The sequence below is a fragment of the Bos indicus genome, chromosome 11, assembly GCF_029378745.1.
Source record: "Bos indicus isolate NIAB-ARS_2022 breed Sahiwal x Tharparkar chromosome 11, NIAB-ARS_B.indTharparkar_mat_pri_1.0, whole genome shotgun sequence".
Classification (NCBI taxonomy): domain Eukaryota; kingdom Metazoa; phylum Chordata; class Mammalia; order Artiodactyla; family Bovidae; genus Bos; species Bos indicus.
The window spans coordinates 35,150,344-35,166,429 of NC_091770.1; positions in this window are offsets into that span (position 1 = coordinate 35,150,344).

The window sequence follows — 16,086 nt, forward strand, 5'->3', positions numbered from 1 at the left end:
ACTCATCAACTGAGCCCACTTTACAAAATAACTGGATTTGAAGTACCATTTCCTACTGCCTCTTTAGTTGGTATCATCAAATTTTTACTCAACACCTACTCTATTGGCAAAAAAAAATGCTAAGTTCTAGAATATAAAAATATCTAAGACACTTGAACTATCCAGTTTGGGGAGGCATACATGAACAGACAATTTTAAATTAATAAGCATCATGCAGAAGTATAAACAAGATGTCATGAAATGTAGGAGAGAGAAGTGCAAGGTTGGTCTGCTCTGTCAAGTACGTGAGAATGTGTGTGTGTTTCAGAAAAGAATTTATAAATGATTCTTCAGATTAGTCCTAAAAATAATTAAGAATTTGAGCACATAAAAGGAAGGAGTGAAGAACTTGCAAAGAGAAGGAGAAGCAAGAGTGAAGACACGGGACAGTTAAATTGTGGCATTAGGCAGCTCAGTGACACTAGCACATACATTTCAAAGCAGCAAGTGATATGAACAGTGGATAGAAAGATAGTTAGAGCCCTGGCATGGAAACCTTAGAATCACTCTGTTCGGCTGTGATGGATGATTATATGAAGGCATCATGTTTAAAAGGACATAATTACACAGTGAACATATGCCATCTGCAAACAGTAGAGGCTAGTAATATAGAAGCTCAGAAAAACATGCAAGGATCACATACTGGGATACATAGGTGCACACTGCTGTGACTTTTCTTAATCTCACTGTGGACATCCACTATGGTTTCTTTTACCCACTGTCACTCTTGGAGGTCTAATATCCCCACCCCAAAACTGACTTGGCCAGCTCATCTGTAGGACAAGATATAGGGCCAGTCCTGAAGTGGTAGGGTCACTGGGTCATAATGCATTTTGCCATTCAGGGTATGGGGGAATAGGCCAGTGTTGTGGAAACCTGTAAGTACATTCATGGAAAGTTCCCTAGACAGGGTTCTGGCCCAGCTGAGGAAGTGATTTGCTTAGCAGTGGTTCCCATTGATTTCTAAGAGTCACAGCATATGATTGACCAAACTGTGCAATAGAAACATGCTTTTTTTTTTAATGTGTTTAATTTGAGGAAGATCAACCTTGTCTAATTTACACAAAAGTGCTCTATGAGCAGTAGCAGCTCTTTTTGTAGGTCATGCCAAGAAATTTGAAGTTCAGCTTGTATGTGTTGTGAAAAATTTTGGAGGATTATAAGTTTTTAGCCTGCATGTTTAAATTTTAATTGTATATATATAGCTGTGTCAGTAATGAGAATGTACAAAGTGGGGAGAAGAGCTGGAGACAGAGATATAGATTAGGAAATTGTATGTAATAGTCCAGGTGAGAAATAGATTTTGACATATGGAAATCATAGTAAAAATGAAGAGGAAGTGATCAATTTGAGGCATACGTAAGAAGAAAATTTTCTGGGACTTAACTGGCTGCAGATACCTGTTTGTAAAGAGGAATGTAGGATGATTTGGATGCTTTTCAAACCGTATTAACTAAATAGAAGTTAATGGAGAAAGAACAGGCCTATGAAGGTGAACTTGGCTTTAAATCCAATGGGGATCAGGTATTTATAGAACATAAAAGTGAATGTATACATCTCACAATTTAGATCAAGAGCTAAAGACCAGAAATATAGGGAGATAATTTGGTGATTCACAAAATTCCAAGGGAACAAAAGGCTCTGGTCAGTCAGGTCAAATATTGCAGGTGGTCAAATAAGGTTAAACTGAGGGTGAGCAATTAACTTTCACAATTTTTAGTCTTTGCTTACTCTTTGGAGTAATGTTTCAAAGTAGTGGGATGAGTAGAAGCCAAACTGCATTGGGTGAAAAATTGAGGAAAAAGAAGAGAACAACGTCTAAAGTTCTGCTAGAGGTAGAGGTTGACTAATGTCCATTGGGTTGGGTTTCATAGTTTCACTCTGTTTATTCTGTTTTGTATTTAGGCTGGAAGTAATGATAGAGCAAGTGCGAAGGGGAAATGCTTTAGAAAGAAGAGGAGCTAATGAAGAAACATTGCCTAGGGATCTTGGAAATGATATGGATGAAATGATGAAATGATAATCATGAGAGTAATGATGATGGTGATAATGATTATTGTAATGGTATCATCTCTTATTTATGGAATTCTAACACTTGGCAACTTTATAAGGAACATCCAATCATCCCCAATGTGCAGATGAGAAGTAAGGCTTAGAAAGGTTAAGTGAGTTACCCAGTGTCACAAAGCCATAGAGTGCCAAATTTGTATCTAAATCTAGATCTCTCTGATGCACACTATAATGACTAATATGTACTGTCTGCCACAAACCAAGCATATAGATAAATAGTGCAGATGGAAATTTACTTCATCTCTGAGAAAGGAACAAGCTTACTTACTCCAGCTTCCTCCTCCTATTTGGGTGGTAAGTATATATTCAGAAGGAACATATTAAATTCTCTGTAGTGTTGCACTTGATTTTGCATTTTTAATACACACTTATTTGCCTTAATTGGTTAGGTAATCTACATATCATTTTTAATGAATGTGACCACATACTTTATCATCCAAACCAGAAAAATTTTGAAAGCAAAACAGGGCATTGTTGATACAAATTAAAGCAAACAGGCATAAACCATATCCCAGGCATATCCCAACCACACCTTATTTTAATACCCACAGCTATTACATATATACAGTATGATGAAGATTGAATTGGTATGATTGATACTTAGTTCAGAGCTTCAAAGCACATTTTATCTAGGAGAACTGGCATTATTTTCATAAAATCTGAAACAATAGCATCCATCTTTCACATAGCTGATCTTTTTTTATTAGCTCCAAAAGATATTCTTAGGATCATGTTGTCTCGAGGATTAAATGAAAATTCAGGCAGAATTGACCTAGGCCAGTCTCTTTTCATTTGCTTATCTTAGTCTTGTTTCAAGGGTCCCACTTTACCTGCTATCTGAAGATACTTATATTAAAATAAATTGACCCTTTGAAGTAGCTTTAGGGAGGCCAACACATTGCAGGTTTTCTAAGATGTGTTTTGACTTATACACTATGTGGATAGAGCATTTTAAAAAGACCCAGCTACTTCAATATCAGGATCTCTTATAAGTTTCAAATGTTTTCACAGTTTTGTTTCCCCCTATTTTGAGACAAAATGAATCAGGTCAGCAAAGTAGTTTTGTAACACTGTACTCTGGTTTCCACTAGCCCTCCTTATTATAGCTGTCATCACTAACCACTACTCAGTTCAGTTCAGTCGCTCAGTCGTGTCCAACTCTTGGTGACCCCATGGGCTGCAGCATGCTAGGCTTCCCTGTCTATCACCAACTCCTTGAGCTTGCTGTAACTCATGTCCATTGAGTTGGTGATGCCATCCAACCATCTCATCCTCTATCATCCCCTTCTCCTCCTGCCTTCAATCTTTCCCAGCATCAGGGTCTTTTCTAATGAATCAGTCCTGCTCATGCTCATAACCTGCTATTTCATTGGTAATGTTATGACCACTGCTCGTAACCTGCTGTATCCTTGGTGGTAGTGGTTTAGTCATTCAATCGTGTCCGGCTTTTGCGACTTCATGGACTATAGCCCGCCAGCCTCTTCCTTCCATGGGATTTTCCAGGCAAGAATACTGGAATGGGTTGCCATTCCCTTCTCCAGGGGATCTTTCCAACCTAGGGATCGAATCCTCATCTCCCTTGTTTCCTGGGTTGCAGGCAGATTCCTTCCACTGAGCTAGGCTCTTTCCTTAAATATGAGCAATTGCTTCTGCCATTGTCTCTCTTAATCATTGTTGGTGGTTTTAACACAGATCACACATTCAACATCTTGCTACTCTGTTTTTGATCATCCTTCTCAAACTTTCTTTTTCTCCTGTTTTTATTTTGATTTGTCATACTGCCTTTTACCAAATTTCTCAGACCAAAAACTCAGAGGAGTCATCTTTGGTTTTCCCTAGAAATTTTTACATCACCCCACATGTCCAACCAAATAGCAGGTCAGCTCTACATCCTCCAAGCATCTTCATCCTGTCACTTATACCACTGTCTTTATCATCTCTTGCTGGTTAGCCAGTATTCTTGCCTGGAGAATTCCATGGACAGAAGAGCCTGTATGCTACAGTCCATGGGGCCACAAAGAGTTCGACATGACTGAGCGACTAACAGTTTCACTTTCACTTTCACATGACTGCCTTCATCGTCTCTTGCTAATTATGCAATAACTGTATTATTTTCCTGCCTCCACTCTTGTTCCTGTAAAGCCCAGTTTCCAGTCTGTTAGCCTGAATAGACTTTGAAAAATAGAAATTATATTTTAAAAAGTACCATATAATTATCTACAAGGTCCCCTATGATCTAGCTTCTACCTAACTCTCCTGTGTCATTTTCTTACTCACTGTGCTCTTTGTTATTTTTTGAACAGAGGGATCTCATGCCCTCTTCAGGGCCATTGCACTTGTTCCCTTAGCCTGGAATACTTTTCACCAACATGTTTTTCTACCCAGCCCTTTCCCATGATTCAAGTCTTAAAATGTCATCTCATTTGAAAAGCCCTTCCTGACTATATCATACAAAAAAAGTACCTCTCAGTGACTATCTCCCAACTGCACTTTGTTTTCTTAATGCACCTTAAAAATATGTGTACTTTGTTTAAAGTATGCCTGGTCCACATGAACATAAATGTCATGATGGAAAGGATATGATATATCTTGTACCTATGCCCCTAGGACAGTGGCAGGATCAGAGGGAAATTTGGCACTATTCAGCAAATAAATGAACAAGGTAATTATAAAGACAAAATGAGGTCTTGTATGTGAAGGGCCTAGAGAAAACCTGGCATAAAACCAGTCCTCTTGCAATCAGCCTGTTAAACAGGAAGGTGTGACTCATACATTAATTTTAGTTGTGTATTTGTATACCACATGACTCCATGATATAGGATATAAAAATTATCAGCCAAAAGTTAGAATGTTTTATTTGCTTGATATAAACACGTGCAATTTTCAAAGGCTAGAGAGAGTCACTAGTCTTAAGGTGAGATCCTGGGTAATCTGAGGTGTCACATGTAAATGAAAGCCAACCCAGATACTCTCCTGTGTGTTGCTATTTTAATATATCTCACTAAATGTGTCTAGTGATAGACAGCTGAAGAGACTTGGAATCTGCTACCGAGGATATCATAGTCTAGAAGAAGAGATGGGCAAAGAAACAAAGCATAGTGTAATGTGAGAAATACCTCAGCAGAAGGAGTGAATAAACGCCCAAGAATCCTGGGAAAGGTTGATGTAAAATGTGAAGACTGATCTGTGTTAAAGAGATGCTAACCAATCAGACACAGGGAAGGTATACTGATAAACTAGCATGTGGAAATCACGAAGTTATGAAGTAGTGTAGTATGGTTAGTGAACTGCAGTCAGCGTAACATGCCCTAAGTATAATATGGGAGGATAAACAATGGAAGATGTGTCTGGAGATACAGACAGGGGTCTTAGCCCTATTGCTGTCTCCCAGTTGCTACTCGATCATTGTTCCTATTTATCCTCTTCTTCCAGTCAAGATACCTAAACAGGGAGGTATATTTTCACCAAAGCATTTTTCAAGTTAAACCACATTAAGTGCTTAAGTGAAGAAACTGACTTCTTGAATATAGGATTTATTTTCATCTTGTTGTTCTATTGCTTTAAACACTTTACTGCCTGTTGTTTTATGTTTAAAATTCATTCTTTAAAAAAAAAGATTTTTATGTCAAGTATTTTTAGAGAGCAGTTAAATATTTAATTGCGGGTTCCAAATTCATTGTTTATTATACAAAACAATCTTATCCAACAATCTTAAATTTGCCACTGGAATCATTCTTTATGTCTATTGTAAGTCCTTTAATCATCTTTAATTTGTGCTTAAGTTTCTTTTGGGAGCAACTTTTTATGTCAGTGACTTATGCTTTCCAAATTATTTTGAATGTTAAATTATACAAATCTTAGGAAAATTGGGGTCCTAACTTAAAAGCCAGGAGAAGGCAATGGTACCCCACTCCAGTACTCTTGCCTGGAAAATCCCATGTATGGAGGAGCCTGGTGGGCTGCAGTCCATGGGGTCTCTACAAGTCGGACATGACTGAGCAACTTCCCTTTCACTTTTCACTTTTATGTATTGAAGAAGGAAATGGCAACCCACTCCAGTGTTCTTGCCTGGAGAATCCCAGGGACGGGGGAGCCTGGTGGGCTGCCATCTATGGGGTCGCACAGAGTTGGACACGACTGAAGTGACTTAGCAGCAGCAGCAACTTAAAAGCCAATGGTCTTTGTGATGTGATGTGTATCATGTCGCATAGAGTTGTGACCAAGAAATGAATTACTGAATTTCTTAATTCAAATATGAGATGTAGTTTGATAATTGAATTGTGAGTATGCAGCCAGAATAAGAGAATGATAGATAAGTCAAGATTTCCAAAGGACTGATTAGGTTATCAGCTAAATATATGAATGGTGGATATTCAATTATATGATTCCCTAGAACTAGTCAAAACTTTTCAGCAATCAGTTGTAGGAGAAAAAAGGAGAAAGACAAGCAAATGTCATTTTACTAAACAGTGTAAAAGATTGCTCTCTTGAAATCTGACAGCTCAGCTGTGTATATGTTTTTATCTCTACAATGACTTTTGGAACTTCAATGTCATATTAACTTTGATTTAAAAATGAGGGATTAGTCAAAGAAAACAGCATCAACAGCGAGAGACAGGAAACTAAAGTGATTTGTATGTGGGTATGTTCATGAAAGGAAGACAGAGAAAGTACACGTATGTGAGTATAATAACGTCTGCCATCTGCCTAGAATACAAGGGTGCTCAGCCTGGCCAAACAGTTTGGAGTCGTTCTTGACCGAAAGTAATTCTCCAGAGGAAAGCATTAGATAATTTTATGAAATACTGGTGATTCAAAGGCTAGAATCTCTGCTGATTTCCATCTAATTATTAGAAACCTGAGGTTTAGTTTTTCCTTAGACTGCTGACAGATGGAGTTTTAGCATCTGTGGTTGCCACTCAAGGATTTCTCATATTCTCTTTGGTTCCTAACGTATTTGTCTTCTAAGCACAAGTACTTTATTTCCTGCATCCCTTGTATATATCTCTAAAAGTTTTTCTTCCTAAGCATAACAATTTTGAGAATAATCATATGCAGCAATTTTCCCCTAGATATTTCACTTTTGACCTCCAGTTTCTATTCTTTCAAATATTAAAATCCTTTTGTCAAATGCTATCATGACTGAGGTGACTTTGGAAGTATCTGGAAAACTACCCATTGTAGCACTTATGTAAACATCTCATTACTTTTGAAATTTTTCAGAGCCCAATTTTCTTTGTGCAAAATAAAATCACTTCATTTTCTCTATACTTTAAAGCCATTAGTTCTGTTAGAGTTTTCTAAAAATTCGATCTCAATTGATAGTCCCTAGTTAGTTCTGATTTTTCTCATGGATTAAACATTAATGCCAGAAGGCTTATGTAACCCAGTGTTCGTAGAACCATTATTTACAGTTACAAAAATATGGAAGCAACATAAATGTCTATCAACATATGAATAGACAAAGAAGCTATGGTGTGTGTGTGTGTGTGTATATATATATATATATATATATATATATATACACACACACATATATATTCACACATACATACATACAGTGGAACATTACTCCATCATAAAAAAAAAAAGAGTGCAATTTTGCCATTTGCAGTAACGTGGATGGGCTTGGAGGCTATTAGGCTAAGTGAAGTAAGTCAGACAGAAAAAGACAAATACTATATGATATCACTTAACACTGCAGATGGTGAATGCAACCATGAAATTGAAAGACACTTGCTCCTTAAAAGAAAAGCTATGACCAACCTAAACAGCATATTAAAAAGCAGAGACACTACTTTGCCAACAAAAGTCCATGTAGTCAAAGCTATGGTTTTTCCAGTAGTCATGTATGGATGTGACAGTTGGATATAAAGAAAGCTGAGCACCAAAGAATTGATGCTTTTGAACTGTGGTGTTGAAGAAGACTTTTGAAAGTCACTTGGACAGCAAGGAAATCCAACCAGTCAATCCTGAAGTAAATCAGTCCTGAATATTCATTGGAAAGATTGATGATGAAGCTGAAACTTCAATACTTTGGCCACCTGATGTGAAGAACTGATTTGTTTGTAAAGACCCTGATGCTGGGAAAGATTGAAGGAGGGAGGAGAAGGGGACAACAGAGGGTGAGATGGTTGGATGGCATCACCAACTCGATGGACATGAGTTTGAGTAAGCTCCAGGAGTTGGTGATGGACAGGGAGCCCTGGAGTGCTGCAGTCCGTGGGGTCACAAAGCATCGGACACAACTGAGAGACTGAACTGAACTGAACTGAAAAAATAAAACTAATGAATATGACAAAATAGCAACAAATTCATAGATACAGAGAACAAACTAGTGGTTACCAGTGGAGAGAAGGAAGAGAGAGGGACAGATAGAAATTTATAGTACTATAAATAAAATAAGCTAAGAGGATACATAATACAACACAGGGAATATAGCCAATATTTATAATAGCTATAAATGAAATACAGACTTTAAAAATTGTGAATAAATTTATTGTACAACTGAAACTTAATTTTGTACATCAACTATACCTCAATTTAAAAGATTAATGAGATTCTGTGATTTCTTTAAAGAGCTCATAGTTTATTTGGCAGACAGACAGAAGGAAATTAATTATAAGGTACTATACAGAGTACTACAGGACTAGATCTGATAGACAGAGTACCTGATGGACTATGGACAGAGGTTTGTGACATTGTACAGGAGACAGGGATCAAGACCATCCCCATGGAAAAGAAATGCATAAAAGCAAAATGGCTGTCTGAGGAGGCCTTACAAATAGCTGAGAAATGAAGAGAAGTGAAAAGCAAAGGAGAAAGGAAAGATATTCCCATTTGAATGCAGTTCCAAAGAATAGCAAGCAGAGATAAGAAAACCTTCCTCAGCGATCAATGCAAAGAAATAGAGGAAAACAACAGAATGGGAGAGACTAGAGATCTCTTCAAGAAAATTAGAGATACCAAGGGAATATTTCATGCAAAGATGGGCTCGATAAAGGACAGAAATGGCATGGACCTAACAGAAGCAGAAGATATTAAGAAGAGGTGGCAAGAATACACAGAAGAACTGTATTAAAAGATCTTCATGACCCAGATAATCATGATGGTGTGATCACTCACCTAGAGCCAGACATCCTGGAATGTGAAGTCAAGTGGGCCTTAGAAAGCATCACTATGAACAAAGCCACTGGAGGTGATGGAATTCCAGTGGAGCTATTTCAATTCCTGAAAGATGATGCTGTGAAAGTGCTGCACTCAATATGCCAGCAAATTTGGAAAACTCAGCAGTGGCCACAGGACTGGAAAAGGTCAGTTTTCATTCCAATCCCAAAGAAAGGCAATGTCAAAGAATCCTCAAACAACTGCACAATTGCACTCATCTCACATGCTAATAAAGCAATGCTCAAAATTCTCCAAGCCAGCCTTCAGCAATATGTGAACCGTGAACTTCCTGATGTTCCAGATGGTTTTAGAAAACGCAGAGGAACCAGAGATCAAATTGCCAACATCCACTGGATCATGGAAAAAGCAAGAGAGTTCCAGAAAAACATCTATTTCTGCTTTATTGACTATGCCAAAGCCTTTGACTGTGTGGATCACAATAAACTGTGGAAAATTCTGAAAGAGATGGGAATACCAGACCACCTAACCTGCCTCTTGAGAAATCTGTATGCAGGTCAGGAAGCAACAGTTAGAACTGGACATGGAACAACAGACTGGTTCCAAATAGGAAAAGGAGTATGTCAAGGCTATATATTGTCACCCTGCTTATTTAACTTATATGCAGAGTACATCATGAGAAACGCTGGACTGGAAGAAGCACAAGCTGGAATCAAGATTGCTGGGAGAAATATCAATAACCTCAGATATGCAGATGACACCCCCCTTATGGCAGAAAGTGAAGAGGAACTAAAAAGCCTCTCGATGAAATTGAAAGAGGAGAGTGAAAAAGTTGGCTTACAGCTCAACATTTAGAAAACAAAGATCATGGCATCTTCGCACGCCATGATGGCATGGTCCCATCACTTCATGGGAAATAGATGGGGGAACAGTGGAAACAGTGTCAGACTTTATATTTTGGGGCTCCAAAATCACTGCAGATGGTGATTGCAGCCATGAAATTCAAAGATGCTTACTCCTTGGAAGGAAAGTTATGACCAACCTAGATAGCATATTCAAAAGCAGAGACATTACTTTTCCAACAAAGGTCTGTCTAGTCAAGGCTATGGTGTTTCCAGTGGTCATGTATGGATGTGAGAGTTGGACTGTGAAGAAAGCTGAGCACTGAAGAATTGATGCTTTGAACTGTGGTGTTGGAGAAGACTCTTGCAAGTCCCTTGGACTGCAAGGAGATCCAGCCATTCTATCCTAAAGGAGACCAGTCCTGGGTGTTCATTGGAAGGACTGATGCTGAAGCTGAAACTCCAGTACTTTGGCCACCTCATGCGAAGAGTTGACTCACTGGAAAAGACCCTGATGCTGGGAGGGATTGGGGGCAGGAGGAGAAGGGGACGACAGAGGATGAGATGGCTGGATGGCATCACCGACTCATTGCACATGAGTTTGGGTAAACTCCGGGAGTTGGTGATGGATAGGAAGGCCTGGCATGCTGCATTTCATGGGGTCACAAAGAGTCGGTCACGACTGAGCGACTGAACTGGACTGAACTGATGCAGAGTACTCTAATAAAGAGGAGATAAATATGACGAGAGTGCTGACAGTTAACTTGTTCTCAGAGAGTTGGGACAGGCTTCACAGGAAAGGTGAATTTGAGCTGGCATTCAGTTCAGTTCAGTCGCTTAGTTGTGTCCAACTGTTTGCGACCCCATGGACTGCAGCACGCCAGGCCTCCCTGAGCTGGCATTAGAGGAAAGAACATGAGTTTTCTAGGAAAGAGACAAAAGTGGGGAATAGCATTTTAGGCCCATGAAACAGGCTGTGCAAAGCCATGGTGTTGGCACACTCTTAGTGTTTAGGGCCCAGCAAGAAGTTTGTTGCTCAGATATTGGCCCCAATACAATGAGGGAAAAAATTGCCCAGAGGATTTTTCAGTGACCTTAAAGGGTAAATGCATTGCTAAAATATGCAATATTACTAAAAAAAAAAATGCAGTAAAAATGTAGTAAATTATATGCTAAAGTTAAATTATATGTTTGTTATCTATTTCCTAGAAATTCAGAATGACCTCGTAAAAAACTGGGATTGAAATATTTGTTTACAAATGCAAGTTTATAATTTTCAAGCACATAGCACATATATAATTGTATACTAATAAGTAAAATGAGATAAGGTAATGAGAAAATAGCAATTTGAAATAAACTCCTTTACATAATAATGGATTCAAAACATAAAAGCATGTTAACACCGGAGAACTAATTGCTGGAAAGAGAAAATGAAGGCATGGAAAAGGAATTTAATGTCATTAATGAAATTATTTTGAAAGCCATTTAAGTGATTTTGAAAATGCTATTTACTTTAAAGTGATTCTATTTCCTGAAAAAGAATCTAAATATGAAGTTCAGCCTCTGTCAAACTGGTGAGAAAAAAATCTAGAGTTTAAAAATTTCGGAACTTCATATATTTAGAGACATATCTTTATTTATGCTAGAGTTGTTTCAAATCAAAGTGAAATACTAGAGTTTTTACCGTACTTTACTCTTAAATTTATTCTCCAGTTTAGAGAGCATAAAGATAAGTGTGCTCTGAGAAGCCTCATAATTTCATGATATTAAGCACAAGGCAGAACTTGAAATAGAAGATTCTATAGAGGGGGTCGGGGGATGTGCAGACAATCGTCTCTCTCCCCTATAATCTTGGGATATAGCCCATCAGGTTCTCTCTCAGATTCTTCCTGTCTGAACAAGATTTGAAGTAGGGTTGGGAAGAGACTGTGAATGAGACAGAATTTGTTCTTGGTGGACTGTTCTTTCCTTTTGTAATGCCACCTTACTCTAAGCTCCTTGTATCCTCTTAGAGTCTCCTGAACCAAATGGAGGAAACTTCATTTTCTCAATTACCACTCTTCTACTGAAGAGAATACTGGACATGATATTCAAGGTGGGAGCAGACAGCTGGGGAAATGTTCTGTGAGACATTCTCACCTTTTTTCAATCAAACATAAAAGCAACTATCCCATTACAGTCATGCCAAGGTATCCACAGGGAGATTGGTTTCAGGACCCTGCAGTACCAAGATTTCTAGATGCTCATGTCTCTTATATAAAATGCCTTAGTACAGTCAGCCTCCATACCCATGGGTTCTGCTTCCAGGCCTGCATGCTAAGTCGCTTCAGTCATGTCTCAATCTTTGCAACGCCATGGACTATAGCCCACCAGGCTCCTCTGTCCATGGGATTCTCCAGGCAAGAAGACTGCTGTGCCCTCTTCCAGGGGATCTTCCTAACAGGGATTGAACCCAAGTTCTTACGTCTCCTTCATTTACCACTAGCACCACCTGGGAAGCCCAGATATTTCCATGCCTCCCCATTGGGGAATTTAATCCCAGTCTCCCACGTGACAGGCAGGGACAATCACCTCTGTACTAATGCAGAACTGCCAAAATCTACCCACAGAACCTGTGGATACAAGGGGCCAATTGTACTTCAGACTAGGCTCATTTGTAGAATACAGTGGTTTGTTATATTTCTCTAACCAGAGTTCAAAAAGCTTGATGATTTTCTGAATTCAGGCATATGTAATAAATATGAGAAGCTAGAGAATAGTAAGATAGGACCAGACGGATGGGCACATACCTGCTTAAAGTTATTCACTTTCTAAATATTTTTGAAATGCTCATCTCCATACTCAATTCTGCCACTGGGGAGATCAAGATGGCAGAATAGAAGGGAGTGGAGTTCACCTCCTCTCACAAACATGTAAAAAACACATCTACATGTGGAGCAGTTCTCACAGAATATCCACTGAATGCTGGTAGAAGATGTCATACAACCAAAGCTGCAAGAAAAATCACCATGTAACTGTGTGGGATGAAAGAAAAATAAAAGAAATCAGGATGGGACCTGTGGCCCTGGGAAGGAGCTATGCAAGGGAAAGGTTCCTCCTTCCCTCACCCTGGGAGCCTCCTTCAGTGGCTGGGAAATCAGCTCAAACTGTTAGGGAAGCTTAGAGGCTCAGAGGAGAGTGCAGCAGCCAGCTTGCTGCAGCCAGGACAGACAGAGAGAGACTAGCACAGAGGATCTTTGCCAACTCATTGCACTTCCAAAACCAAAATACACACCTGCTGGTGTACACAGCAGCTGGATGCTAAAACTTGCACTTCAGTGAACAGATCTGGGGGAAGTGACTTGGTGTAGCTCTGCAGAGACAACCCAAAGGGACTGGAAGACATGGAAGCAACATATGTCCACTAACAGATGAAGGGTAAAGAAGATTTGGTACATATACACAATGGGATATTACTCAGGTGTAAAACAGAGTGAAATAATGTCATTTGCAGTAACATGAATGGACCTAGAGGTTATCATACTGAGTGGAAGTAAGTCAGACAAAGACAAGTATCATACAATGTCACTTTTATGTGAAATCTAAAAAAAAAAATACAAATGAACATATTTACAAAACAGAAACATACAGACATAGAAAACAAACTTATGGTTATCAGTGGAAAAGGGTGAGGTAGGGGGGAAATAGATTTGGGATTTGGAATTGACATGTACACACTGCTGTATTTAAAATACAGCAAGGACCTACTGTATAGCATAGGGAACTCTGCTCAATATTTTGTAATAACTTAAGTCTGAAAAGAATTTAAAAGAATAAATACTTGTATAAATGAATCACTTTGCTATACACCTGAAACTAATACAACATTGTTAATCAACTATAATTTAATTTGAAAAAATGATAAACTAAAAAATTTTACCACTGGCCCTAAGTTTATATCTCCTTCAAAGTCAATCTTAAGGGAAATCAATCCTGAATACTGAAATCCTGAAAAGGACTGACACTGAAGCTGAAACTCCAGTATTTTGGTCATCTGGTGCAAACAGATGACTCATTGGAAAAACCCCTAACACTAGGAAAGATTGAGGGCAGAAAGAGAAAAAGGGCCTCAGAGGATGAGATGGCTGGATGGCATCACTGATGCAATGGACATGAACTTGGGCAAACTTTGGGAAATGGTGAGGGACAGAGAGGCCTGGTGTGCTGCAGTCCGTGGGGTCAGAGTCAGACACACTGGGTGACTGAACAACGAAGGGAATCAGAATTCTTCAAACTCCCTTCTTGAGATAAGTCTCTTCAAGCAAGGCGTTCGTGATGGATTGACTTCTAGGGTTATATATCTTCTTCTCAAACTCCCTCTATAGTGCTGCATACTCACAGGAAACTTTGCTAAAATTGCCTCCTCCTCATTTACACATTCACATATTTTTATGTGTATATTTATGTGTTAATTTATTTATTAGCATTATTTTGGACCCATTATTGTGAAACTGGAATCCAGTCCCAACCTCAGAATACAGAGCTTGAATGTGATAAAAATTTAAACTTAGACTGTGTATGTTTATGGTGCTTTATAAAGCATGGGTCCCTTTTCCACTTTGCCACATTTGATTCTTATTGCAATCCTAGGAAGTCAGTCAGGCAGATATTACTATCTGTATAATATGTGAAGAAATTGAGATTAAATGATTTTTATAAGTTCCCTAAAAAAGTAAGAAGCAGAAAGACTGTGGTATAATCGAAATTATTCTCATCCAAATTACAGTATTTTTTTCTTGCTGTTATATACCAACCTTTTTTTAAAGTAAAGTATCATTGATTTACAATGTTGTATTAGCTTCAGGTGTACAGTACAGTGATTCAGGTTCTTTTCCCTAATAGGTTACTACAAAATATTGGATATAGTTCCCTGTGCTATGCAGTAGGTCCTTGTGAGTTATCTCTTTTATATGTAGTAGTGTTATATTAACCCCAAACTCCTAATTTACCCCAACCCCAGTTTGCCCTTTAGTAGCTATAAATTTCTTAATTTTCTTCTTTTTCTTGTATGCACTTTTTCCTTTGCTACACTTCTGTATTCTTCACCCCAGTTCTCATTTTCCTTCCTAACTTTGTCACAGTCTTCACTTGTCTCCTATAAAAAGCAACACACATCCTATGTGGTATAGGACACCATGGCAACTGGCCACAGGAATGGTAGGCCAAGGGTAAATCAAGTCCCCAGCATAACTTAATGTCAATGCCAGGCTTTTAAGGAGACTTCACATCAGGAAGGCAGATCAATTGTTGGAAAGAAAGAAAGTGAAGTTGCTCAGTCATGCCCAACTCTTTGTGACACCATGGACTGTAGCCTACCAGGCTCCTCAATCCATGGGATTTTCCAGGCCAGTGGGCTGCCATTGGAAGCTGAATGCAAAATGTTTAAAGAACTCAGTACTATTAATAACTTAGTGTGATGTTTAAAACAGTATATTAAACCAGGTACTGGCACTTTTCTGAGGCTAGGAAATCCTTATTTTTTCTCCATGAGAGCCTTATTTTATCCCTCCACATTGTCCTATGAAGGCATGCTTTGCTTCAGATTACCCTTTACATGTTATTAGCAGAGAATTAAACTAATGATCATCCATGTGCAAAGAAAGTGTGATAGAGTCCTAATTTTCTGCACTAGTTCATCGGTCATTAGATAATTGAACTCTCTCTTTGGATTCATTGCAAATGAGAAAAAGTATCTTCACTTTACAAAGGGAAATCCATAGCAAGGGGCAACTCCTCAATAACAAGGGGTGTGAGATAAAGTATAAGACAGCTTCTCAAGATGTACACGCAAACTAAACATCTCACCTTCTATGACTATCCCTCAACTGCTTACCCAGTAAGGAATGGAAATCAATTGTGTAATGTCCAAAAAGAAAAGAACAAAGAGGGACTATGACATGTGTATTTTAGCCAAAATGTCTAGCCCCCGTCTCTTACTCCCTTTGCTATCATTAATCTACACTTGAAGACT